At 36.1% G+C, this 27,321-nt stretch overlaps 1 long non-coding RNA gene and 1 pseudogene across 1 annotated transcript; one reads left to right on the top strand and one right to left on the bottom strand.

Annotated features, from left to right (window-relative positions):
* The first annotated feature begins 371 nt into the window (after positions 1–371).
* Positions 372–23,366, top strand: LOC147571182 (uncharacterized). The gene is made up of 2 exons (XR_015247663.1): positions 372–489; positions 23,017–23,366. It is a non-coding gene; the product is annotated as an uncharacterized LOC147571182 (long non-coding RNA).
* Positions 20,357–26,943, bottom strand: LOC147571181 (putative G protein-coupled receptor 160; annotated as a pseudogene).
* Positions 26,944–27,321: the final 378 nt, after the last annotated feature.

Below are 27,321 nucleotides of genomic sequence, written 5' to 3'. Positions count from 1 at the left end.
TGCACATTTTCTGTGAATATTGAATTGTACAGCATCTATTTGGATTGGATACTAAACTATACTGGATTAACTTAGAGGAAGAGTTTTGACTGCCAGAACCTTCAGAATGGAGACAGTGTTTGAAAGGCCTGATGAAGAAAGAGCAGGTGAAATTCCATCTTTGGGAGAAGGAATGGTCCTTGGCCACAGCCCTCATATAAACTTTGCATTTGGCATTCTCTTCTCAACTGTTCTGTACTGTGGTGAGGCTGCTTCTGCCTTGTATATGTGTGATATTTATTGAAAGAATAATGACAAATTCGGGATGTCATTTACCATTGGCTTCATTATTGTGGGAGCAGTTTTGGATCAAGTTACCCTTATGTTTGGCTTCATTATTGTGGGAGCAGTTTTGGATCAAGTTACCCTTATGTTTTTCAAGAAGGATTTGACCAGGAATATGGCTGCATTACTTTTGGGGCATCTTCCGCTTTTAGGACCTATAGTGAGGTAAGTGATAGTAAATATTTTTTGTCCACTGTTTCAGATAAGCAAATTGAATGTGAATATTATATAAACAAGTTTAAGGATGTATTAATTATTATTCCTTTAGTGAGAATTTTCCCCTTTTAGTTTTGCTTAGTTTTCATACACTTGAAATTATTAGTATGTGGTAGCCATCAATTTTAAGTTAATGATAGTTTTGAAAAAATACAGATAGGAACAAGTCAGTTGTTTCTTCTGTTTTTTAAATGCACTTAATCACATTTTGGTCTTTATCATTTTTTTAAAAGTCATCCATTAGGATTTTTATTTTAAATAATTATGAGTAAATATAACCTTACCTAACGGATAGAATAATGGAATGAGAAATGGTGACAGAGCACACAGAAACATCATGAAAAACAACATTGTAAATTCGCCACGTATTTTGATGACATCTAATATTTAATTGTAGATTCTTAAGACATCTTTGAAATGTAGCTGAAACTGGCATACTAATATACAATTAGGCAGTCAATTTCCAAATCACTTTTGTTTACTATGATGATTTGCATGAAAATTATCATTTTTATGGAATTAATTTTAGCCAGCTTTACAGTTTGGGTTTTCAAATGTACTAAAAAAGACCCCATTGTCAAGATGTTAATCAGGCAACAATACTAAGTGATGTGGGGGCATTCATTTATTTGAGCTGATTTAGGTTTGGTTGACCATATCACTTAAAAAAAAAAGGGCCATGCATAAACAACAAAAAATAAAAACATATTCACCATAAAACTCTACAAACATTGAAAAACTATAGTAACAATAAAAGGTAGCATCTATTAGGGGCTTAATATATATTTCATAAACATATCTCATTTTTCTCAAATTTTTCTTTAAATTTATTTTTTTATTTAAATTCTTGTTAGTTAATCTATAGTACAACACAATAATACGATGTAATATTGGTTTAAGGAGTAGAATTTAGTGATTCATCACTAAACTCAGTGCTCATCACAACAGATGCCCTCCGTAATAGTCATCATCCAGCTAGCCCACCCCACCGCCTCCCTCCATCAACCCTCAGGTTGTTCTCTATCTTTAGGAGTCACTTATGGTTTGCTTCCCCGCCTCTCTCTTTCCTGCCTCTTCCCATACGGTCATTGGTTTTGTTTCCTAAATTCCACGTATGGATGAAATCACGTGGTATTTGTCTTTCTCTGAATGACTTATTTTGCTTAGCCTAATATACTCTGGCTCCATCCACATCATTGCAAATCCAAGATTTCATTCATTCTAAAAAATTTTTTTCAACATTTTATTTTTCAGAGACAGAGGGCAACAGAGTGTGAGCATGGGAGGGGCAGAGAATGAGGGAGACACAGAATCCAAAGTAGGCCCCAGGCTCTTAGCTGTTAGCACAGAGCCTGATGCAGGGTTCGAACCCACGAACCCTGAGATCATGACCTGACCAGAGTCGGATGCTCAACTGACTGAGCCACCCAGGTGCCCCTAAGATTTCATTCTTTCTGATACAGACTTCTTTATCCGTTTCTTTATTCTTTATCCACTTCTTTATCTTCTTTATCCATTCATCAGTCGATAGACACTTGGGCTCTCTCCATAGTTTGGCTAATGTTGATAATGCTATAGACAATGGGAGCATGTACCCGTTCGAATCAGCATTTTGTATCCTTTGGGTAAATACCTAGTAGTGCAATTGCTGGATTGTAGGGTAATTCTATTTTTAACTTTTTGTGGACCCTGATACTATTGTCTAGAGTGGCTGTAGCAATTTGCTTTTCTACCAACAGCGTAAGGAGGGTTCTCCCTTTCTTTGAAACCTTGTCACATCTATTGTTTCCTCTGTTGTTCATTTTAGCCACTCGAACAGGTGTGAAGAGGTATCTCATTGTGGTTTTGACTTGTATTTTCCTATGATGAGTGATGTTGAGCATCTTTTCATGTGTCTGTTGCGCATCTGGATGTCTTCGTTGGAAAAGTGTCTACTCATGTCTTTTTCCCATTTCTTAACCGGATTATTTGTTTGTTGACTTTACTAAAGTTCTTTATAGATTCAATAAAGTTCTTTATAGATTTTGGATACCAACTCTTTATCCAACATCTTCTCCCATTTGTAAATATCTTCTCCCATTCCATCAGTTGCCTTTTAGTTTTGTTGACTGTTTCCTTCGCTGTGCAGAAACTTTTTATGTTGATCAGGTAACAATAGTTCATTTTTGCTTTTGTTTCCCTTGCCTCTGGCAATGTGTCTAATAAGAACTTGCTTAGGTTGAGATCAAAGAGGTTGCTGCTTGTGTACTCCACTAGGATTTTTAAATTATTATTATTTAAAAAACAATTTTTTTAGTGTTTATTTATTTTTGAGGCGGGGAGGTGGGGGGTGCAGAGAGAGAAGGAGACACAGAATCCGAAGCAGGCTCGAGACTCTGAGCTGTCAGCACAGAGCCTGACGTGGGGCCCGAACTCATGAACCACGAGACAATGACCTCAGCCAAAGTCAGACTCCCAACTGACTGAGCCACCCAGGCGCCCCTCCACTAGGATTTTAATAGTTTCCTGAATTTATCTTTATAGATGGTGTAAGAAAGTTGGTCTAGTTTTGCTCTTCATGTCACTGTCCAATTTTGCCAGCGCCATTTCCTAAAGAGATTGTGTTTTTGGCACTGGATATGTTTTATCGAAGATGCACTGACCATTAAGTTGTGGGTCCACTTCTGGGTTTTCTATTTTATGCCCGTATCATAGTGTCTTGATGACTACAACTTTGTAATATATCTTGAAATCCAGACTTGTATGCCTCCCACTTTGTCTGTCTTTTCCAGGATTGCTTTGGCTGTTTGGGGCTTTTTGTGGTAACATTTTTTTTGTTCTAACTCTGTGAAAAATGCTGCTGGTGTTTTGATAGAGTTCGCATGAAATTTCTAGATTTCTGTGTGTAGTATAGACATATGAACAATGTTTGTTTTTCCACATCACCAACCATAGAATTTCCCCCCATTTCCTTGGGTCCTCTTCACTTCTTTCAGAGGTGTTCTGTAACTTTACCCTTTGGTTAGGTTTACTCCTAGGTATCTTATTGTTTTGGTGAAATTATAAATGGGATAGATTCTTTTATTTCTTTTTCTGCTGTTTCATTATTGTATAGAAATGCAGCTGCAGAGTCTGGGGGGCTCAGTTAATTAAGTGCTGGACTTCAACTCAGGTCATGATCTCACTATTGGTGAGTTCAAGCTCCGCATTGGGCTGTGCACTGACAGGGCGGAGACTGCTTGGGATTCTCTCCCTCTCCCTCTCTCTCTATTACCAGAACACACTGGAAATCTTCCTAAAGCATAATTTTACATAAAGTCTAGAGAAAAGTCAATTAAGTGAATAAAAATAAGCAGCTGATAATTTACCATCACTTCTGGACTCAGACTGGGTATTTTTCATTTAAGAGGGTATGGTATTCATTAAGAAATGGACTGCCATAGAAAAATGAGGAAACATACTAAATGTGACCTTTATTAAGATACTCCCAATGATCAGCCATAGTATATGGCATAGTATATTCTTTCTATAAAGGCAAAGCTTGTAAGCTGTTGCTAATAAAATTGATTTTTCTTCTGTGACTCTATAGTACTTTGAATGCTATCGGTATGTTCAAGGAAGTACAAATGTTTATCTTCTCAACTCTACTTACAGAATTAGCACACCAAAGTAAAAAATCCTACTATGTCCGAGACATAGTAGGGCAAATAAACATCTGTTTTCATCTACTATGTCTTTAGAACATGTGTCTTTAATTAGGGCAAGAGTGTTTACAACCTAGCAAATTGTTCTTTGTGAACATTAACCCTTCAAAACTGGTATTAAAACAGGTTTCACTTTGTATTGTTTTTAAGATAAGAACAACCAGAAAGAGACACCTTATTTGTGAGGATATTACTTATATTAGTTCAAGGTAGCTAGCTGATGGTCTTCAGCTATACCAAAAAGAACTTTATCAAAAGAGCAGTACTATATTGAATGTCTTAAAACATGAAAAGAAAAGGTCGTGTCCGAATGAATTAAGATAAAAATAGGCTTGCCGTAATGTACATTGAACATTAGTGAAACTTATATATCCTTTTGACTGCTTTGTTTCCTTTATTCTTGGGAAAGCAATAGCTTTTGGGATCAAGAACTCTAAAGATTAATGTGATTTGAAAATCCAGTAATTTATATGTTCTCTACCAAAAAATGGAGACAATAAGCTCTTTTTCTTCTCTATTTTAATTTTTCCTGGCTTTACCGAAATACACATATAACATTGTGTGACTTTAAAGTATTAAAAGTGATGATTGGATACACCTGTATGTTACAAAATGATTAGCATGGTTAGGTTATTTAATACCTTCACCACCTCAGATAATCACAGTTTTTGCAATATGTGCTGTAAGATCTACTCTTTTAATAACTTCCAAGTATATGATACAGCATTGTCAACTATGGACATGCTGAATGTTAGATCCCCAGAACTTACTCCTCTATAACTAGATGAATATCTTTGATGAATATCTCCTCACTTCTCTCAGCCCTCAGCCAGTGGCAACCAAATTCTGTTCTGCAGCTGTGTATCTGCTGTTTTTCTTTTTTAGATTGCACATAAATATGAGGTCACCCAATGTTTATTTTTACCTGTATGACTTATTTTACCTAATATGATGCCCTCAAGTTTCATCTGTGTTGCAAATGGCAGGATTGTCTTCTCTCTTATGACTGACTCACATACAATTTTTTTTTATCCATTCATCCATCAGTGAAAATGGAGGTCCAAATACCTTTTAGAGTCTGTTTTTGTTTCCTTCAGATAAATAGCCAAAGGAGATTTTCTGGATCATACAATAGTTCCACTCAAAAATATCTGAGGAACTTCTATACTGTTTTCTCACCAATTTACATTCCCACCCACAGCGCATAAGTGTTCTGTTTTCCTTGCCAACACTTGTTAGCTCTTGTGTTTTTGATAATGGCCAGTCAAACCAGTATGATGTAATAGCTCATTGTGGCTTTGATTTATATTTCCCTGATGACTAATAATGTTGAGCAGTTTTCCCTGTATCCATTGGCTAAATTTTTCTTTGGAGAAATGTCTACTCAGTTCCTTTGACCATTTCTTTATTGGGTTATTGGCATTTTTGCTGTTGAGTTTTTGGAGTTCCTTATATACTGGGTGTTAGCCTTTTATCACCTATATGCCTTGCAAATATATCATCCTGTAGGTTGCCTTTTCATTTTGTTAATTGTGCCATTTACTATGCAGAAGATTGTCAGTTTAACTTCAACTTATTTTTTATTTTGTTACGTGATCTTTTGATATCATAATTAAGAAATCATTCCCAAGGTGAATATCAAGCAGCTTGTTCCCTGTTTTCTCAAGGAGTTTGACAGTTTCAGTTCTTACACCAAAGTCTCTAATGCATTTCCCCATTTTTATTAAGATATAATTGACATATAACATTGTGTAGGTTTAAGGTGCACAATGTAATGATTTTATATACATATATATTAAGATGATTACCACTGGTTAGTTAATATGTCCATTACCTCTCATAATTACCAATTTTGTGTGTGTACAGTGAAAACATAGAAGATTTCCTGTCTGAGCAACTTCGAAGTATGCAACACATACTGCTAACTGTATTATTAAGTTATGTTACACTAGACTGTTATGTCGCTATTCTGTACATTAGATCCCTGGAATTCATACATCCTATAATGGGAAGTTTGCACTCTTTCACCAACATTTACACCCTTTTCCCATCCCCTACACTTGTCAACCATGAATCTAATTTCTTTTCTATGGCATTTTTAGATTTCGTGTATAAATGAAATCATACATTATCTTTCTCTCTCCGACTTACTGCGCTTAATGTAATGCCCACAAGCTTATTCCATGTTGTCACAAATTGCAGGAATACCTTTTTTATGACTCAGTAATATCCATTGTCTGTGTATATATATATCACATTTCTTACTCTGTTTAACCACGAATGAACTTAGGTAGTTTCATTCATTGCCTATTGAGAATAATAATGGAATGAACATGGTGGGGGTGGGGCAGATATCCCTTTAAGATAGTGATTTAATTGCCTTTATATATATGTCCTGAAGTGGGACTCGTAGATTATATGATTTTTTTTTTTTTTTTTTTTTTTTTGAGAAATCTCTATGACGTTTTCCCACAATGGGAAACAGTTCTACCAAGCTACATTCCCACCAGCAGTCCTCATGGGTTCCTTTTTATCCACATTGTTTGTCAAGACTTGTTATCTCTTTTTGGTAACTGATATTCTAACATGTGCAAGGTAATATCTCCCTGTGGTTTTGACTTGTATTTGATGATTAGCTGTATTGAATATCTGTTCATGTACCTGCTGGCCATTTATCTATCTTCTACAGAAAAAAAATCTAATAAGGTCTTTGGCCCACTTTTTAATCAGATTAATTGATTTTTTTGCTGTTGAGTTGTGTAGGTTCTTTGTATGTTTGGGATATTAACCCTGGATCTGATATATGGTTGGCTACCATTTTCTCTCATTCTCATTATTTTTCACTCTGTTGAAGTCTGTGTGCAGAAGCTTTTTAGTGTGATATAGCCTCACCTGTTCATGTTTGCTTTTGTTGCTTGTGTTTCTGGTATCATATCCAAAAAAAAAAAAAAAATAGTTGCCAAATCTGTAAACCTTTTTTGAAGAATAATTAACACACAGGGCTCATCAGAAAGTTTGATCTGTCAAACAAACACTTCTGCATTCCACTTGTGTGTGTGTCAATTTTATGCATTTATAATATTAAACTGCCTTTGCATTCCAAGGAGCTGTCCCATTTGATTACTGTGTATGATCCCTTTAATGTGCTGTTGAGTTAGGTTTGGTTAAATTTGTTGAGAATCATTGTGTCTGTATTTTCAGGGTAATTATTAGCCTGTAGTTTTCTTTTCTGGTTGTATCTTTACCTGACTTTGGTATCAGGTTATGCTGGCCTTATAACACTTGGAAGCGTTCACTCCTCTTCACTTTTTTGAGAAGAGTTTATTAAAGATTGGTGGTAATTCTTTTTTCAGGGTTTGATAGAGTTCACCAGTGAAACCATCTGTTTTAGGACTTTTTTAAAGGGAAGGTTTTGAGTACTGCTTCAGTCTCTTAAGGTGGTATTGATCTTCTCATGTATTTTGTTTCTTCATGACTTGGTCTTGGTTGGTTATGTATTTGGGGGGATTTTTTTAGTTTCTTAAGTCACACAATTTGTTAGGGTATAATTATTCATAGTTGTCTCTATATGATAACTTGTGTTGGCCTGGTTTCAGTTGCGGTTTTTCTTCTTTAACTTAAAATCTTATGTGTTGAATTTATTTTTTTCATGGTTGTCTAGCTATATGTTTGTCAATTTTATTATTTTTCCCCCAAACAAACTCTTGGACCTGTATTTTGTAATTGTTTTTGTAGTCTCTATTTAATTGTTACTGCTCTAATCATTCTTTTCTTCCTTCTACTCTGTGGGCTTAAAAATTTCCCCCTGGTCTTTGAGGTATAAAGATATGTTGTTTATTTGACATTTTTTTTTCTTTATATAGGCATTTATTGCCCCCCAAATTCTCTTTTGGAGCTACTTTTGCTATATTCTAAAAATTGTGACATGTTCTATTTTCATTTCTGTTTATCCAAGGATACTTTCAGATGGCTCTTTGGACTTCTTTGATCCACTGTTCAGTGGTATGTTTAATTTTATGTATTAGGACATTTTCAGTTTTACTCATTATTGATTTCAAGTTTCAGAACATTGTGGTTAGTAAAGGTAGTACATGCAATTTACTCTTGTAAATTTGTTACGGCTTGCACTGCGGCCCAACATGTGATCTATCCTGGGAATGTTCTGTAAGCACTTGAGGAGAATATTAGCTCATCTTTATTTCTGAAGGACAGTTTTGCTGAGTAGATTATTTTTGTTTGTCAGTGTTAATTCTTTTAGCACTTTGAGTGTCTCCCACTTTGGCCTGGCCTACTATTTTGTTCCAGACAAAACCCACTGATAGTCTGATCAGTATGTAATGACTCGTGTTTTCCTTGCTGCTTTCAAAATTACTTCCCATGAGTCAATATTTTGATAATTATGTGTTCAACAGTAATCTTCTTTAGGGTCCTTCGAGCTTCCTATATCTATTTCAAGATTTGGGAAATTTTCAGGTATTGTCTTGAAGTGAGTTTCCATCCCTTTCTTATCGTCTTCTCCTTCTGAATCCCATGATGTGATGGGTTTGTTTACTCTACGGCGTCCCATAATTCAAGTAGGTTTTCTTCACTCTTTTAACTTGTTTCCACTTTTGAGATTTTTCACACAGTCTTTGTTTCATTTTGCTGATTTCTTCCGCATGTTCTACTCTTCTGTGAAGCCCTAATGAATTTTTCAGTTTTGTGATTGTATTGTTCAGTTCCAGGATTTCTGTGGGCTGCTTTTTAAAAAATGGTTTCTATTTATTAAGAAACAAGGGCTTTTAATGATCTTTATAATAATTTTATTATAAAATACAATACTTCTCATTTTTTTATGTATTGTTTTCCTGATTTCATTTAGTTTTCTGCCTGTTGGATTTCATTCTGTTTCTTAAAAGTTGATTATTTGAATTATTTGACAGGAAAGTATATACCTCCATTTCTTTGAGTTCAGTAAATGGAGATTTATTACTTTCTTTTGTCTTATGTGACTGGGATATTTGTGATCCATGTAGCCTTTTACTGGTATGTATACATGTGAAAGAGTAGATACCTCTTACAACCTTCCTAGACTGGTATTAGGAGGTAAGAACTTTTGCCTGTCCTGTCCCCAACTGATGGGATTTCTTCTGAAATTGTAGTTGTTCTGCACTGGAGCCAGTTAAGGCTATTGCAAGGTCAGCACTGGGTTCATGGTTGGCAGGCTTGCTGTGAGGGGTTAAGATGAGCTTGGACCCATTATGATGCATGAGTGGATGACATACATCAAGTATGTTGTTCAGTGGCATGGTGCTGGGAAAGGGTCCACTCAGGGTCCACAGTTAGGACTTCAAACAGTGGGCCTACAACCAGGTATGCAGATGAGTATGGCTCTCACCAGGCTTCTGGGAGGTCTGCTCCCTGGTTAGTGCATGTTCTTGGCAGGACGGGATTGGTTTTAGACCATGGCTGGGAGGGACTGGATCTGAACCAAAGGGCTATCTCAAGTTCTACAGCACAGCTTGCAGTGTGTAGATCTTTGCTGGAAGGACAGATGGTGTGTCCTCTGCCATGTCACTGGGTGGGCTGAAGTAATCCCTGACCAAGATTAGAGGGTCTGGAGCTGCAAGTAGTGTCCTTTCAGGATCTCTAGGGATGCAGATGGGAATGTCTCTTTCTAGGTTCCTGTAACAGCAAGAGTGTTTACAGACTGACTGGGACATGCTTTAACCCAGCCATTGGACCCTTTCACAAAAACAGTCTGACTGAGTTGGGTGGACGTAGCTCCAGTACGTCCCAGACATGGCCAACATGGCCTGGCGCTGGTTCATAGGCTATTTCTATGTCTACAACCAGGACCAAAGTCTGTATGTCAATTACCTGATGCATAGGTGGGCTGACTCCTCTTGGAACCCTTGGCATAAGGTGTTGGTGACAGGACCAGAACAAAACACAATTGTAACTGAATCCTCCAGGGAAGAGAGCTTCTGGGGGTCATAGCCAGGACAGCAATCAGCAAATCAGCCATCCAGATGCAAACCTGCTTTCTCAAAAATGCTTTTCCCATCCTTGGGCTCTTCTCAGTCACTCCTTCGGTGTAATAATTTCTTACTTGAATCCAGAAGTTCTTATGAGGATGTTTTTGTCTGTGGATGGACGCCAAATTGTTAACGTTGAGGGCTTTCTTATTTGGCATATTGCTGACATCACTGACAACTTCCTAATTCATAATTCTTTTGTTTCTGTTTTCCTGAGAAATCACCACCAAAACTGTACGTCTTCTGCATTTGTAAATAGTCTTTCTACTTCTGTCTAAAGCTTATTCCCTTCAGGTTTGCTTCAAATTTAATAGCTTAAGATCTTTATTTGCTTACTTATTATTTGCTCGCTGCATCAGTTTTTTTTTCTACCTACGGGATTATTTTCTCTATTTTTTTTATGCATGCTTACTCAGTCCTAGATATCCCACTTGCACTTATTTCTTCATTTGCCTGAATAACACGATTTCAATGCATTGAGCCTTTTAAGGTATTTTCTTTCTTTTTTTTTTTCTTTGTAACTCTTCCTTATTCAAGCTTTTGCCCTATTGGTTGGTACCTGATGTCATACCTCCTTGTTGCTAAATTTCGTTTTCACTTGCCACACATTGCCAAACCTATTAGGTGCATTTTGTAAAACTGACTCCATCATCCATTCTGAAATATTATTTAACTTTGGGTTATGCCATTCCACTTTTATTTGATTTTTCTACTAACATATCAGTATCGTTTGTTCTTATCCTATAGACCTCTAGTTGTTAGAGTACTCAGTGATTCAGACAGAGGTCCCTTTTCTTTCTTCATGTATCATTCCAAAGTGATCAGTCAAATCTATTCACCATTAGGTCCCTGAACTACATATCAAATGTCTGCTATCCTTTTTTTCCTCTTGAGTTTCTTTTTCTTTTTTTTTTTTTTTTTTTAAATGAGATGTAGTTGGCATACAACATTATATTAGATTCAGGTGTACATATAATGATTACATATTTGTATATACTGCAAAATATATTAAATTTATATAACAAGCACAATAAATTTAGTTAACATCTGTGAGTACTCACCTCATGAGCTTCTTAAGATACAGAGAAAGTAGGAAGTTCCAATGAACATCACTATACTCCTCAAATTCATCCCTTTGCTACCATTCTCCTATAAGTTCTTATATTATCTATCTAAAACATTCTTTCCTCATTTCTTTTACGTTTCGGCTGTTACCAATTTGTGTTATTAATTTTTCTCCATTTCTGTTTCTCCATTTTAGTTGATGCCATTATCCCATGCTTCTGAATGAAACTATCAACATTTTAATTATTTTCTACTTCTGTGTTACCTTTTTAAATTCTGAAAGTGCCCAGGATTTTTTTTTTTTTTAAATAATCTAAGACATTTTTGCTTTGTTAATTTCTCTCCTTAACTATAGCTTTGTTAAAAGAGGAACAATTTGAATCTTAGTTACTGGTATATACACAATTTATAACTAAGCTTCTAAGAGACAGTAAGTTTTCAATAAATATTTAACAAAAAGTATAATTTTGGCATTGCGTTTCTAACTACTAATTTTGTAGAATATTTATAAAAAAAGATTTTGGTTGAGTTTCAGATGAATTCATATTAGATGTTTATTTAATCCTGCAGTTTTTTATTCAAGCTTCTTGTAAGATATTTAAGGGTGTATTCTTATCCCTTCTAAACTTGAGTTGGGTGAAATAGTATAAAAACTAATATTAATAATGATTTTTAGGAATAATTCTTTTTTTACGTAGTGCGGAAATTTTTAAAGTTTGCAAGTGTTTGTTATGATCTTTTAATTGATATAATAACTTAATTCTATTATTTACCAATAATAGTGGTGGAATAGAAATATATTTTTTCGCTGCACTAATGGTCGTTAGTACTAATTTCCATTTTGAGACTGCAAGACAGATTAGTCTCTAATGAAATTGTAGTTGAGAGCCACATATATGTCTCAAAATGTTTGTGTATATAAAACATGAATATTTTATATCTTATATATATATTGAAATCTGTGTGTGTATATATTTTAAAGTATAAAAGGCAATTTGGGAGGATATGATATTCAGTTTGCAGAATCTACTGTAACTAGGAATTTATCTTTGTATATTTTAAACACTATTTCTATAAAGTGCAGAAATACTGGATTTTATTTGCAGACAGCAAATGAAATGTTATAACTATCTTATAAATATCCTACCCAATAAGCAAGTAGACTGATTGTACTTCTTTTTTTTTTTTTTTTTTTTTTTTTTTTTTTTTAGTAAAAGGAAAAATACAACCAGGGTATTTCAGATTTCTATTTTCCTGTATGTCCCCTGTATTAAGTGACTGAGTTTTAAATAATGAAAAAAATCTGTCCAATATATATTAGACTTTGGGTTAAAATTACTAATTTCTATGCTATAAAAATTTTGAATTAAATTTATAGTTATCAGCATTTTAATATAAAATCTGCAATTCAAGAGGGGACATAATAATTAATTTGTTACAAAAACTACATCTTGTATTCTACTTTCCACCAGTGTAATATGAAAATTCCTCAAGGTCATTAACATTTCTTTGAAAATAAGTAAAGTTCATTGGCATACCCTAATAATATTTTTAAAGTAAAACCATAATAAGTAAGGAGGACTAACTTCATAAATCTGTATTCCTTATGTTTCTATAGAAGGGATTTCTGCTGCATTCTCTTGAGTTCTGTTGCAGGAAAACTTTTGGTCTATCTCTTAGACACTCCTCTCCAAGGCTTAGGAATAGTTACTATAATTGTAAAGAGCCTAATATCCATTTGGCTGGCTAACATTAATTCTAGATGGACTTTTTTTTGCTGCAGAAATAGAAACTACCTAGTATTTCCCCTTAATCTACCACCTTTACCATAAGAATGGCTTTTTGGGTTCTCTGTTCTCATCTGTAATTAAGAAAGCAGTTCCTAGGGGCGCCTGGGTGGCGCAGTCGGTTAAGCGTCCGACTTCAGCCAGGTCACGATCTCGCGGTCCGTGAGTCCGAGCCCCGCGTCGGGCTCTGGGCTGATGGCTCAGAGCCTGGAGCCTGTTTCCGATTCCGTGTCTCCCTCTCTCTGCCCCTCCGCCGCTCATGCTCTGTCTCTCTCTGTCCCAAAAATAAATAAACGTTGAAAAAAAAATTTTTTTTTTAAATAAAAAAAAAAAAAAGAAAGAAAGCAGTTCCTAGTCGTCTTTGTAATCCTCACAGCATGTACATTTATAGTCAATTATTTTGATAAAATAGTGCAGAATAAGATAAAAAACAGTGTAGAATAAAACCTTGCTAGACAAAAATAAATTTCAAAAAGTGTCTGTAACATCAGTAAAATTCACTGACTAGGTTAAATAAAAAATTCATTAGGTTGTTAAGGAGACATATAACCAAATAGCATGGGGTAGGGCATTCCCAAATTCCACACTTCCAATAAAGCAGTAATTGAACTGGAAAAGAAAAACCATCAGAATTGGGTTTTATGTAGCCTGAATCTAATAAAAACCCCAAAATACCATAGAACTTTAAATGAATAAAAGAGCAATTGATTTTTGGTAAGAAAGCACGTGACTTTTTAACTTACCTGTCTACAGTCATCCAATCTACAGTGTAGTGGCAGCAATGGAGATAAAATTCCTGTTGCAAGTTCTGGTGCAAACGAGAAATATGGGTCTTAGTGTTAAAGAACTGTCCTTTCATGTTTTGACTTGTTTGTGGATCCCCTTAGGGATCAGCTCAAGGGTCTCCTTACCTTTGTTTTGCCCATCTAAGAGTAGGGCAGGGTACACTGTGAGGTGGCATTTGTTGAAAGCACCTAAAGACAAAGATACTCGCAACCTGCATCTCAGGCAAAAGATAGTAGAGCATAGAACAACAACAACAAAATAACTAGGAAAACCTGGAAAGTGAAATCTAATGCAGAGTCATGGGCAGCCTGGCGAAGCAGTTCCTCAAAGAATCAACAACCCTGAATAAGCAGCAACAACAACAAAAAAAAACCCTGCAGAGGGCAGAGAATCTGTTTCTATTACATTCACATTATCATATTTACAATATCCAGTTTTTAACAAAAAATAAACCTGCTGTACAAAGAAACAAAAATTATGTCATACAAAAAAGGGATGCAAACTACAGGAAGCTCAGACACTGGAATTTCTAGAGAAAGATTTTAAGTCAACTATGTTCTCAAAGAGATAAATGAAAATAGCAAAACAATACTATGATAAATTACGAATGCCAGTAAAGATACATAAATTACAAAAAGAAACCAAAAAGATGTCACGCTGGTAAAAAGGGCATAAACTGAAAAGTACACGTAAGCAGCTTGTTATCACATTTGAATAAGCAGTATAGAGAATCAGTGAACTTGGAGGTAGGTCCCTTGCTATTAGCTAGTCTGAAAAATGGAAGAAAATAAAAAATGAACTAAAGTAAAGTAGCCAAGGGACTACATCAATATGCAAAATAGAAGTCCCAGAAGAAGAGGAAAGAGAAAGAGACAGAAACAATATTTGAATAAATAATAGCTGAGAACTTTTAATAAAATATATGGATGTGTACAGCTGCATATTTTCTTTCAGTACAATTTTGAAACTCCAAACACATCTCTTCACTTTGTACTTCTTTTCCTTTCAGTGCTTGCTGGTGATATGTCTCCTATAGTACACTTTTCAAAATGCCATTTAAGTAGACATGTAAATAAGTAAAATCAGAAATGTTATTTTGCAAAATGAAGTGTGAACGAAAATGAAACATGCTCTGTTGACAGGTTGTATTAGTCTACTCTGGCTGTGATAACAAAATAACAGACTAGATGGCTTAAATAACAGACATTTATTTTCTCACAGGGCAGGAGGCTGCAAGTAAGTCCATGACCATGGTGTCAGCTGTATTGTTTTGTGGTGAGGCCTCTCTAGCTTGTAGATGACTGCCTTTTCACTATGATCTCACATGGCTTTTCATTGGTATATGAAGAAGCAGAGAGAGTGAGTGAGCTCTCTGGTGCATCTTTTTTCTTTTGGGTTTACTGAGCGATAACTGATAAATAAGCCTAAGGTATACAATATGGTGTTTTCATATACATACACATTGTGAAATAATTACCACATTCAAGCTAATTAACACCACCCACATAGTTAATTAACTTTTGTGTGTGTTAAAGAGAGAACAACTAAGATCTACACTCAGCAAATTTTAGGTATACAAACCAATACATAGCATATCAAGTATGAAATACGGTATTATCTGTAGTCATCCTGTTGCACATTAGATATCCCGAACTTATTTATCCTGTGAAGACAGAATCTTGTATCCTTTCACCAACATGTTTTCCTTTCCCCTGTCCCCTGTTTCCTGGTAAAAACAATTATACTCTCTGCCTGTTAACATTTGGTTTTTAGAATTTCACTTATAAATGAGATCACACAGCATTTATTTTTCAGTCTTTGACATATCACTTGCATAATGTCCTCCAGTTTCATCCATGTTGTCTCAAAGGATAACACTGCCTTCTTTTCTAAGGCTGACTAATATTCCAAATATATATATACCACATTTTCTTTATCTACTTATTCATCGGTAGATACTTAGGTTGTGTTCGTTGTGTGACTATTGTGAATAATACTGCAGTGATATAGGAGTCAGGTATCTCCTCCAGGAGTGCAGATGATGATTTCATTTCCTCTAGAAATATACTCAGAAGAAATTTCTGAGTGTTTCCTACGATAGTTGCTTTTTGAGTTACCTTCAGTGTTTTCATAGTGGCTGTACAAATCTACATTGCCATTAATAGTGCACAAAGGTACTCTTTGCCTTACATCTTTGTCAATAGTTACCTTTTTCACAGTGGCCCAATCTAACAATGGTAGGTGAAAATATGTTGATTTCATGCTTTGTCAAAGATTAGTTGACCATACATTTGTGGGCCCAGTTCTGGGGTCTCTCTTCCATTCCATTGGTTTATGTGTCTGTTTCTGTACGGAAACCAATTTGACAATAAATTATGTTTAAAATATTGTTTTTATTTGCATTTCCATGATGGTTGGTGATGTTGAAAACCTTTTCACATTATTGTTGGCCATTGTGTGTCTTTGGAAAATGTCTATTCAGATCCTTTATCCATTATTTCTACTTGGGTTATTTTCTTGCTGATGAGTTGTTTGAGTTCTTTCTATATTTTGGATATTAACTCCTTACCACATATATGCTTAGCATGTATTTTCCCATTCTGAAGGCTGTCTCTTTGTTTCCTTTACTAAGGAGAGTTTTTAGTTTGAGAAAATCCTTTTTTTTTTTTTTTTTAATTTATTTTGCTTTCGTTGCTTTTGCTATTTTGTCATATCCAAAAAAAACCACTGCCGGTCTTAAGAAGCATTTTTCTGTTACAGTTTCAAATAATTTTTAAATTCCTTAAAATTTAATGTTTAAATTGCAGTCAGTTAACATACAGTGTTATATTCGTTTCAGGTATACTATCTAATGATTCAACAATTCTACACACAACTCAGTGCTCATCACACCAAGTGCACTCCTTAATCCCCATCATCTTTTTCACTCATTCCCCACACTCCTCCCGTCTGGTAATCATCAGTTTGTTCTTTAGAGTTAAGAGTCTGATTCTTGGTTTGCCTCTCTCTTTCAGTCTCTTCCTTGCTGTGTTCATTTGTTTTGTTTCTCAAATTCCACATAGGACTGACACCATACAGTATTCGTTTTTCTCTGACTGACTTATTTTGCTTAGCATAATAGTCTATAGCTCTATTCACATTGTTACAAGTGGCAAGATTCATTCTTTTTTTAATGACTGAGTAATATTTCATTGTATATGTATACCATATCTTCTTTATCCATTTATCAGTCAATGGACATTGGGCTCTTTCCATAATTTAGTTATTGTAGATAATGTTGCTATAAATTTCAGGTTGCATGTGTCCCTTCAAATCAGTATTTTTGTATTCTTTGGATAAATACCTAGTAGTGCAGTTTCTAGGTCATAGGGTCATTCTATTTTTAACTTTTTGAGGAACCTTGATACTATTTTCCAGAGTGTCTACACCAGTTTGCGTTCCCACCAGCAGTGCAAGAGGGTTCCCCTTTCTCCACATGCTCACCAGCATCTGTTTCCTGGATTGTTAACTTTAATGGTGATATGTCATCATGGTTTTGAGTTGAAGTTCCCTGATGATGAGTGATGTTGAGCATCTTCACATATTTCTATATATTGCCATCTATAATGTAGTCTTCACAAAAATTTCTATTTAGATTCCTTGCCTATTTTTAATTGGACTGTTACTTTTTCTGAGGTCATATTTATAAGTCCTTTATATGTTTGGATATTAACCTTTTATTGCATATGTTTTGTTAAATATATTCTCCCATTCAGTAGGTTACCTTTTTCTTCATGGACACTTTCTTTAACTGTGTAAAACATTTTTACTTTGGTGTAATCCCAATAGCTTAATTTTGCTTTTGTTTCCCTTGCTAAAGGAGACATACCTCGAAAAAAATATTTCTATGGCTAATGTCAAAGACATTACTACCTATGTTTTCTTATAGGAACTTTACGGTTTCAGATCTCACATTTAGATCTTAATTCATTTAGAGTTTTGTTTTTTTCTGTATGGTATAAGAAAGTGGTCTAGTTTCTTCTTTCTTTTTTGTGCATGTTCCTATCCACTGTATCCAACCCCATTTAAAAAAAAAAAAAGAGAGAAAGAAAGAAAGAAAGAAAGAAAGAAAGAAAGAAAGAAAGAAAGAAAGAAAGAAAGAAAGAAAGAAAGAAAGAAAGAAAGAAAGAAAGAAAGAAAGAAAGAAGAAAGAAAGAAAGAAAAGATTTTATTTTTAAGTAATCTCTGCACCCAAAGTTGCATGCTGTATCAACTGAGCCAGCAAGGTGCACCCCCCAACACCACTTGTTGAAGAGACTGTCCTTTTCCTATTGTATATTCTTGCCTCCTTTGTCATAGGTTACATTGGCCCTAAAAGCATGGATTTATTTCCCGAGTTTCTATTCTTTTCCATTGATCTATGCATCTGTTTTGTGCCATTACCACACTATTTTGATTACTGTAACTTTGTAGTGTATCTTGAAATCTAGGATTCCGATACCTTCAGTTTATTCTTCTTTTCAAGACTGTTTTGGTTATTTGGGTCTTTTGTGGTTCAGTACAAACTTTAGGGTTAGTTGCTTTAGTTCTGTTGGTACTTTGATAGGGATTGTTTTAGATCTGTAGATTGCTTTGGATAGCATAGACCTTTTAACCACATTGGTTTTCTACTCTGTAAACATGGAATATCTTTACATTTGTTTGTGATTCCTTCAGTTTCTTTTCACCAATACGTTATAGTTTTGGGAGTACTGGTCTTTTACCTCTTCTTTATTCCTAGATATTTTATTATTCTTGGTGCCTTGTAGATGTGACTGTTTTCTTATTTTCTTTTTCCACTGCTTCATTATTAGTGTATAGTATGCAACAGATGTCTGTATATCAATTTGTATTCTGTGACTTTGCTGAATTCATTTACCAGTTTTAATGGGGTTTTTTTTTGGGGGGGGGGGAATATTTAGGGTTTTCTGTGTCATCACATCGTGTCATCTGCAAATAGGGAAAGTTACTTCTTCCTTACCAACTTACATGCCTTTATCTCATTTTCTTGCCCAATTGCTTTGGTTAGTATTTTCAGTACTTTGTTGGATAAAAGTGGTGAGATTGGACATCCTGATCTTTTTACTGACTTTACAAAATGACGACAACAACAATAACAACAGCAGCAACAACAAAAACAACAAAACCCTCAGTGTCTCCTGGCTGAGTATGATGTTAGCTTTTGAGTATGACTCAGGATTTCTGTTTCCTTCAGTTTTATGTTCCCTTTCTCTCTCTTTTCCTTCTGGGATCCCATACGGCAAATGTTGTTATGTGTGATGGTGTCCCTGAGTTCCCTTAGCCTATTCTTCTTCTTCCTGTCTTTGATTTGTGTCCAGCTTGGTTGCTTTCTGTGTTGCTTTACTGTCTTTCAGCTTGTGAATCCATCTTCTGCCTCCTGTAATTTGCCATCGATTTCCTCTAGTTTATTTATTTTTCTTTATTTCACTGAGTTCTTATCTCTGATGGGTTATTTTTTTTCTATGTTCTCTGTCTTTGTTGGAGCTCTGACTAGTGTCCTCCACTCTTTTCTCAAATCCATTGGGTATCTTTCTTACCATTACTTTGAATTCTCTGTGAGGCATATTCTCATTTCTGGGCCAGCTAGCACTTTTACTATGGTTTTGTCCTATTGTTTCATTTGGATCGTATTCCTCTGTCTCCTCATTTTGTCTCACTCTTTGTGTCTGTTTCTCTGTGTTAGGAAAGTCAGCTCCGTCTCCTACTCTTGAAAGTAGGGGTCTTATGAAGAACAGGTCCTGTAGTGCCCTGCAGTTTGATGCGCCCTGATCACCCTGGCACTACAGGGGGTGCCTTCTGTGTTTGTTGCATGCACCCTACTCCTGTAGCTGAGCTGTATTTGCCTTCGGCCTACTCATATGCAGTGGCTCCCTTTGTGGCAGTCAGACCAGATGTCTGCCTGTGAGTCCTCTATTGGGGCTGTCATAGAACCGAACCATGCCTGGTTAGCTTTACCTCTCCCCAAGGCAGGAGTGACTTTGGAGTAGTGGTCACTCTTGGAGCTGCCTGCTGTCAGGCACCACTGTGAAGGGCCTCATGTGGAATGGGGCATGTTCTGAGATTAGCAAACAAATTTTCCCACGTACCCCAGGAACTTTTGAAACTGCTGCTTCTATGCTGTGTCTCAACAGTGTTGTTTGTTTTGCTGTCTTTTTCTGGGTAGGGATTCCAGTCACCCTCCAGTTCTCTAAGAGCCAAGTGCACTGAGTTTTAAAGTATCTGGAGTTAAGTCACCGTGCTTGTAAAAACTCAAGCAGTTAAGCCCTACTGGTTTTCAAAGCCAAATATTATGTACTGGTCTTCTGACTGCAGGTTACTCAAGTCTTGGGGGCTTTGAGTGAGGTCCCTTCCTTTCCCGTCTCTGTGCTTCTGTTATCCTTATTTGCAATTAGTCTTGACAGAGATTTGGTTCCTAATGAGGTATCTGACCCTCCTACTGTTTTCTGATATGGCCTCCTCTGCAATTAACTGGAAAGACTGTTCTGGGGCTTTGAGTCATTTTCTGGGTTAGATGTATGAGGGGGATGAGGTGAGCTTAGGATCCTCACACTCTGCCATTGTCTCAGGCTCCCAGCGGCACAGCTTTACTCTAAATACTGCTTTTGCCGTATCCAATAAATTTTGGTTTCTTGTGTTTTCATTTTCATTTGCTCAAGACATTTTTTTTGTTTGTTTGTTTTCCCCATTGATTTCTTACTGACTCATTGATTGTTTAGGAATCCGTTGCTTACTTTCCACATGTTTATGAATTTTCCGGTTTTATTATGATGGATTTCCAGTTTCATACCATTGCAGTCAAAAAGATATTGGATATGGGCTTTAATTTTCTTAAATTTTCAAAATTTGCTTTATGTCCTAACATATGACCTGTTTTGTGTATGATTGAGAAGAATATGTATTCTGCTACTATTTTTTAAATGTTTATTTTTGAGCGATAAAGAGTGTGAACCAGGGAGGGGCAGAGAAAGAGGAAGACACAGAATCCAAAGCAGGCTCCAGGCTCTGAGCTGTCAGCACAGAGCCCCACACGGGGCTCAAACCCACAAACGTTGAGATCATGACCTGAGCCAAAGTCAGACGCTTAACCAACTGAGCCACCCAGTCACCCCTGCATTCTGCTACTACTTGACAGACTCTTTGGCATATGTCTTTTGGGTCCATTTGGTCTATTGTGTTTTTCAAGTCCAGTCTTTATTTTCTGTCTGGAGGATCTATCCATTGTTAAAAAGTGGCTACTAACATACCTACTACTATTACATTGCTTTCTAATTCTTCCTTCAGATATATTATTTGCTTTACATATTTCGTTGCTCCAGTGTTGGAAATATACATATTTATAGTTATAATCTCACAAGGAATCAATCCCCTTATCATTTTTAATGACCTTTTTTCTCTTTACAAATTTTTACGTATTTTATGTAAGAATGGTCACTCCTGCTCTTTTTCGGTTATATTTTTGTGGACTATTATTTTCCACCACTTTACTTTCAGATGTGTTTGTTTAAAGCTAAAATCAGTCTCTTGTTGACAGCAGATAGTTGAATATTAGTATTGATTTTTTTTTCTTGCTTTGAATTTAATAAGAATGTTTAAGTTTATATATTATTGGCAATGAATCTCAGACTTAAGTAACAATCTGCATCCAGTAGTTTTTTGGGTAACATGGAATTGGTATAGCCAGATCTTAAGTCATTTTAATTTTGTGTTAAATTAATATTTATAACACATGGTGTTCCTGAATGCACATAAAACATTTTCCTGGAATTATTTTGTTTTTAATACCATCACCCCTTTTAACAAATTTTGAAAAGGTATGAAAGTTGGGCCTAGGGAGGGGAACTTCAGTTCAGTTCAATCTTTATATGTCATGAGTCGTCATTCTTTCTCATTTGATAATTATGATTCTGACTGTAGTTGTCATTTTTAGTTAGTTTTAACATGACAAAATTAACAAATTACTATTGATATAGGCTTCTCACCGTGCACAGATTATGAATTGTAAGTGAAATGAAGGAGCATTTCTAGTTGGCAAACGGATCCACAGGTAATACAATGTCTTTAAATTAAACTTGTGACAATTAAACCAATAAACATAGCAATGAATACAAAGTACAATGTCTACATTGTACAATGTAGCATTGTACAATGCTACATTTGTAGCAATGTCTACAAAGTACAACCATGGAATGTTCATTCAATATATGCTGGAATCTGTCCTTTAAGGAAAAGAGTAAAATTACTTGAAGTAGAACAAATGGTAACCAGTTATCAAGAAAACAGGTAACAGACTTGGGCAAGAGGGATTTTTTTAGAGTGCTTAGTATAACTGGAGTGGATGAAAACGGAAAATATAAGATAGTCTCATTTATATAGGAAGTCATCCTAACAGCTTGTACCAACGTAGTCACTTCTGACCAAAGCTTATAAAAGCCATAAATAAAATAATCACCATGGAAGATGACAGCCAGTAACTCTGAATACCAATAAATAAAGGACATTGACTAAAATAAACACTCAGTTCTGGTAGATGGCTGGGTCTCCCAAACATAAGCAAGGACTGAAATCCAAATTAAAATTACTGTGAAGAAGTAAAATAGAATGGTTTTGGCATGTAAATACAAGCTTGGTGGGTTTAGAGAAATTCAGATAATAATCTGTACAAGCTATCAGGAAAACTGGATAAAGCAAAAAGCCATAAGTCAAAGAAATAATTGGAGTAAATAGGCAGATGTGATATTTAGTAAATGTAATACCCAAAAGTACAAAAGCCCTGAAGTAGGAAGGATATAATTGGAAATGTTTAGTAAAAGATCAGTGAATGCTGATGAAATGCAAAAATACTTCATAAAATTTTGATAGGTGTTTTTTCTTCTCATCCCTAGTGTGAGGATATTTAGTAATATTTTCCCAAGTGTAATCAAGGATAGAAGACACTTACCGTATAGGGGATGACTTCCTTGATTTAACTGATACTGCATGACCAATTCTCTGTAGAAAGAGCAATTAATGTTTTTTTAGTCGAATATCAGAAGGCCTGCCGAAATACATATGATAAAACACTGCTTCATTTTATCTACTATCCTGTGCTTTCTCCAATAGGTCTTTCGTGGCTGATGACCTTCCAGTTTCAATTCTACTGCCTTGAGTTATCTTACTTTTGGTACCAGGCATACTCAACTGCTATGTGACTAAATTCTGAGGCACCAGACTCTCGGCTTACCCACTAAGACCCTGGCACTGGGTGCCAGACCAGACACCTGCTGTGCCCAGCCCCACGGGACCACAGAGAGACGGGCAACTCCCTAAGCACTTTTTGTTTTGTTTTTTTTTTAATCTGACTTACCACACTATGTCTTTTGTTTGAGGATTTAATCCACTTACATCAAGGTAACGTTTGATATTAAGGTAACTTTTGATATTAAGATAATATAGTAATGTTATTAATTATAGTATTCTTTATCAGTACTCTGGGTATAACATTCAACTTCACTGGCAGAGAAATCCTCTGACAGTCTTTTGGGGGCTGCTTTGTTATGTCATAGTTGCTTTTCCCTTGGTAATTTAAAAAATTGGGGTGGTGTTTTGTTTGCTTGTTTTGCTTTGTTTTGTTTTGGTCTTTGGCTTTTGATAATTTCATTATAAGATGTCTCAATGTAGATTTTTTACACTCAATCTACTTGGGGTTCTTTGGACTTCACAGTTATGCACCCCCAGATTTGAGAACTTCCCCCCATTATTTATTTAGATAGATATTCTGCCCCTTCTCATCTCCCTCCTTCTGGGACTTTAGGGACTCCAGAATACTGGTTAGTGTATCTTGCTTAGCTTGGTGGGATCCTCAGGTCCGTTTGGTTTCCCTTCCTCCCTCCCTCTCTCCTCTCCCTCTCTCACTCCCTCTCTCCTTCTGTCTCCCCTTCCTTCCTCCCTCCTTTCTTTCCTTCCTCCCTCCTGCTCCCCCTCCCTCCCTTCTCCTTTTCCTCCCCCCTCCCTCCCTCCCCCTCTTCCTCCCCCTTCCGTCCCTCCCTCCCTCCCTCCCTCTCTCCCTCCCTCTCTCCCTCCCTCCGTCCGTCCCTTCCTTCCTTCCTCTTCTTCCTCTTTCTCTTCCCCTTTCCCTTTCTCTTTGTCTTCTTTCCTGCCTTCCTTTCTTCCTTCCTTTCTTTTCTTGTCAGTCATCCGACTGGATAAATTCAAGTGAGCTGTTCTCAAGCTCACTGATTGTTTCTTTTGCTTGACCAATCTAGTTTTGAACCTCTCTAGTGAAATTTTCACTTACTGTTACATTCTTCTTGTCCAGCATTTCTGTTTTTGTTTGTTTGTTTTTTTGTGTGCTTGTTTGTGTGTTTGTTTTGTTTTGTTTTGTTTTGCTGAGCTTCTCATTTTGTTTATATATTATCTTCATTTAGTTGTCTATGTTTTCTTATAATACACTGAGCTACTTAATATAATTATTTTGAATTCTTTATCAGGCAGTTAGCACATTTCTGCTTCTCTTGTGTTAGATATTGGAAATGTGTTTTCTTCCCTTAGCTGTGTCATTTCTTTTTATTCTTCACATTCCTTGTAGATTTCTTTTTCTTTTTTTTTTTTTCTTTTTTTTTTTTTTTTTTTTTTTGGCCTATATACTGGCTTTGTTCTTTGAGGAATCCGTTACCATTTCTTCTGGTCTTTACAAATTGGTTTTAAATGGCAGAGTCTTTCCTGGTTATCTGTGTTCAATATGAAATGAGATGGACCCTAGGAGAGTGTGCTGTAAGGGTGGGTAAAGCCTTTACTATAAAGTTCTTTATAGATTTTGGATGCTCACCCTTTGTCTGATATGTCATTTGCAAATATCTTTTCCCATTCTGTCTGTTGCGTTTTAGTTTTTGTTTTTTCCTTTGCAATGCAGCAGATTTTAATCCTGATGAGGTCCCAAAAATTCATTTTTGCTTTCAGTTCTCTTGCCTTTGTAGATGTGTTGAGCAAGCTGTTACTGTGGCTGAGGTCAAAGAGGTTGTTGCCTGCTTTCTCCTCTAGGGTTTTGATGGTTTCCTGTCTCACATTTAGATCTTTCATCCATTTTGAGTTTATTTTTGTGTAGGTGTAGGAAAGTGGTCTAGTTTCATTCTCCTGTGCACTGCTGTCCAGTTCTCCCAGCACCATTTGCTGAAGAGACTGTCTTTTTTCCATTGGATGTTGTTTCCTGCTTTTTCAAAGATTAGTTGGCCATACATTTGTGGGTCCAATTCTGGGTTCTCTATTCTATTACATTGGTCTGTGTGTGTCTGTTGCTGTGCCAGTACCATGCTGTCTTGATGATTCCAGCTTTGTAGTAGAAGCTAAAGTGTGGGATTAAGATGCCCCCCATTTGGGTTTTCTTCTTCAATATTACTTTGGCTATTTGGGGTCTTTTGTGTTTCCACACAAATTTTAGGATTGTTGTTCTAGCTTTGAGAAGAATGCCAGTGCAATTTTGAGTGGGATTGCATTGAATGCGTAGATTGCTTTGGGTAGTATTGACATTTTTAACAATATTTATTCTTCCTATCCATAAGCACTTCACACCAGTGAGAGTGGCTAAAATGAACAAATCAGGAAACTACAGATCCTGGTGAGGATGTGGAGAAATGGGAACCTTATTGCACTGTTGATGGGAACGCAAACTGGTGCAGCCACTCTGGAAAACAGTGTGGAGTTTCCACAAAAAATTAAAAATAGAACTATCCTATGACCCAGCAATAGCACTGCTAGGAACCTACCCAAGGGATACAGGAGTGGTGATGCATAGGGGCATAGGATGCATGGGGAACAAAACTTGTACCCCAATGTTTATAGCAGCACCTTCAACAATAGCCAAATTATGGTAAGAGTCTAAATGTACATCAACTGATGAATGGATAAAGAAGATGTGGTGTGTGTGTGTGTGTGTGTGTGTGTGTGTGTGTGTGTGTGTGTCTGTGTGTGTGTGTATACACAATGGCAAAGAGAGAATGGAATCATGCCATGTGCAACAACATGGATGGAACTGGAAGGTATTATGCTGAGTGAAATAAGTCAGTCAGAGAAAGACAGATATCATATGTTTTCACTCATACGTGGATGTTGAGAAACTTAACAGGAGACCGTGGGGGAAGGAAAGGGGAAAAAATAGTTGCAAACAGAGAGGGAGGGAGGCACACCATAAGAGACAAATACAGGGTTGATGGGAGGATGGGGAAGAGGGGGAAATGGGTGATGGGCACTGAGGAATGCACTTGTTGGGATGAGCACTGGGTGTTTTCTGTAAGCCAATTTGACAATAAATTTATTTAAAAAATAAAACGTTTTGATGAGGCTTATTTAGATTTCTAGCAAATATATAAGAAGTAGAGAAGTCAAAGTTTGTCTATAAGATGGTAGATGAAAATTTAAGACATTTATCCAAACGGATAACAACATATATTTTAACTGTATTTTCTGAGAATTTAGATGATGAAGGCTAATAAATAAAATCTCCAACTTTTAATGATTGTGGGCCCTGTTCATGGGCTCTCAACGAATCCGTACTTCAACGTTTACCATGTTCAGAATGACTTGGCCAAACTTCAAAGCATGGGCTTTGTTTCTGCGTCGAGTATAAATTATACATCTGCCTCATGGACAAATAACCTAAAAAAAAAAAAAAATGTTTTTTCAAACATGAAATAAACCTCCCTAAATTCCTATGAAACTAAAGCCATACAGGCTTGCACATAGTAAAAGCTTAAGATAAAGTCTGTAACTTTCTGGAATGTCTTCCATCATGATGATCTGTAACTGTTTGTGTAAAACACATATAGAACGTTACACAAAATCTTCCTTCGCTGGAGAACTCTCTTTGTGAAAATTATATATCCTGAGGAGCTGTCTTGTGCACATATGGGAAAGTAACCTTAATCTTAAGAGATAAGGTGTTGTCTCTATATAATAATTTAGGAATTTTCTAAAGACTCTGCACACAATAATTATATAGTTATACATTGAGTTAACCCAGAGACAGCAAGATATGCACAATGGTTGAATTTAGAGATAGAGTATATCTATTTTTTAATTATATTTTATTTTTTCATAATTGATAACATTTCACCAACTAAGTCATTTTAAGAACAGTGACTTTAAACACTACTACATTAAAAATCATTTATATGGGGCGCCTGGGTGGCGCAGTCGGTTGAGCGTCCGACTTCAGCCAGGTCACGATCTCGCGGTCCGTGAGTTCGAGCCCCGCGTCGGGCTCTGGGCTGATGGCTCGGAGCCTGGAGCCTGTTTCCGATTCTGTGTCTCCCTCTCTCTCTGCCCCTCCCCCGTTCATGCTCTGTCTCTCTCTGTCCCCAAAAGAAATAAACGTTGAAAAAAAAATAAATAAAAATAAAAATCGTTTATATACCAACTCTGAGTAATAAACAT

Source organism: Puma concolor, unplaced genomic scaffold (assembly GCF_028749965.1).
Source record: "Puma concolor isolate L17-30 unplaced genomic scaffold, mPumCon1.1.hap2 unalloc_scaffold_5, whole genome shotgun sequence".
Taxonomy (NCBI): Eukaryota; Metazoa; Chordata; class Mammalia; order Carnivora; family Felidae; genus Puma; species Puma concolor.
The sequence above is the reverse complement of the archived record's forward strand: the minus strand, read 5'-3'. Positions and strand labels throughout refer to the sequence as shown.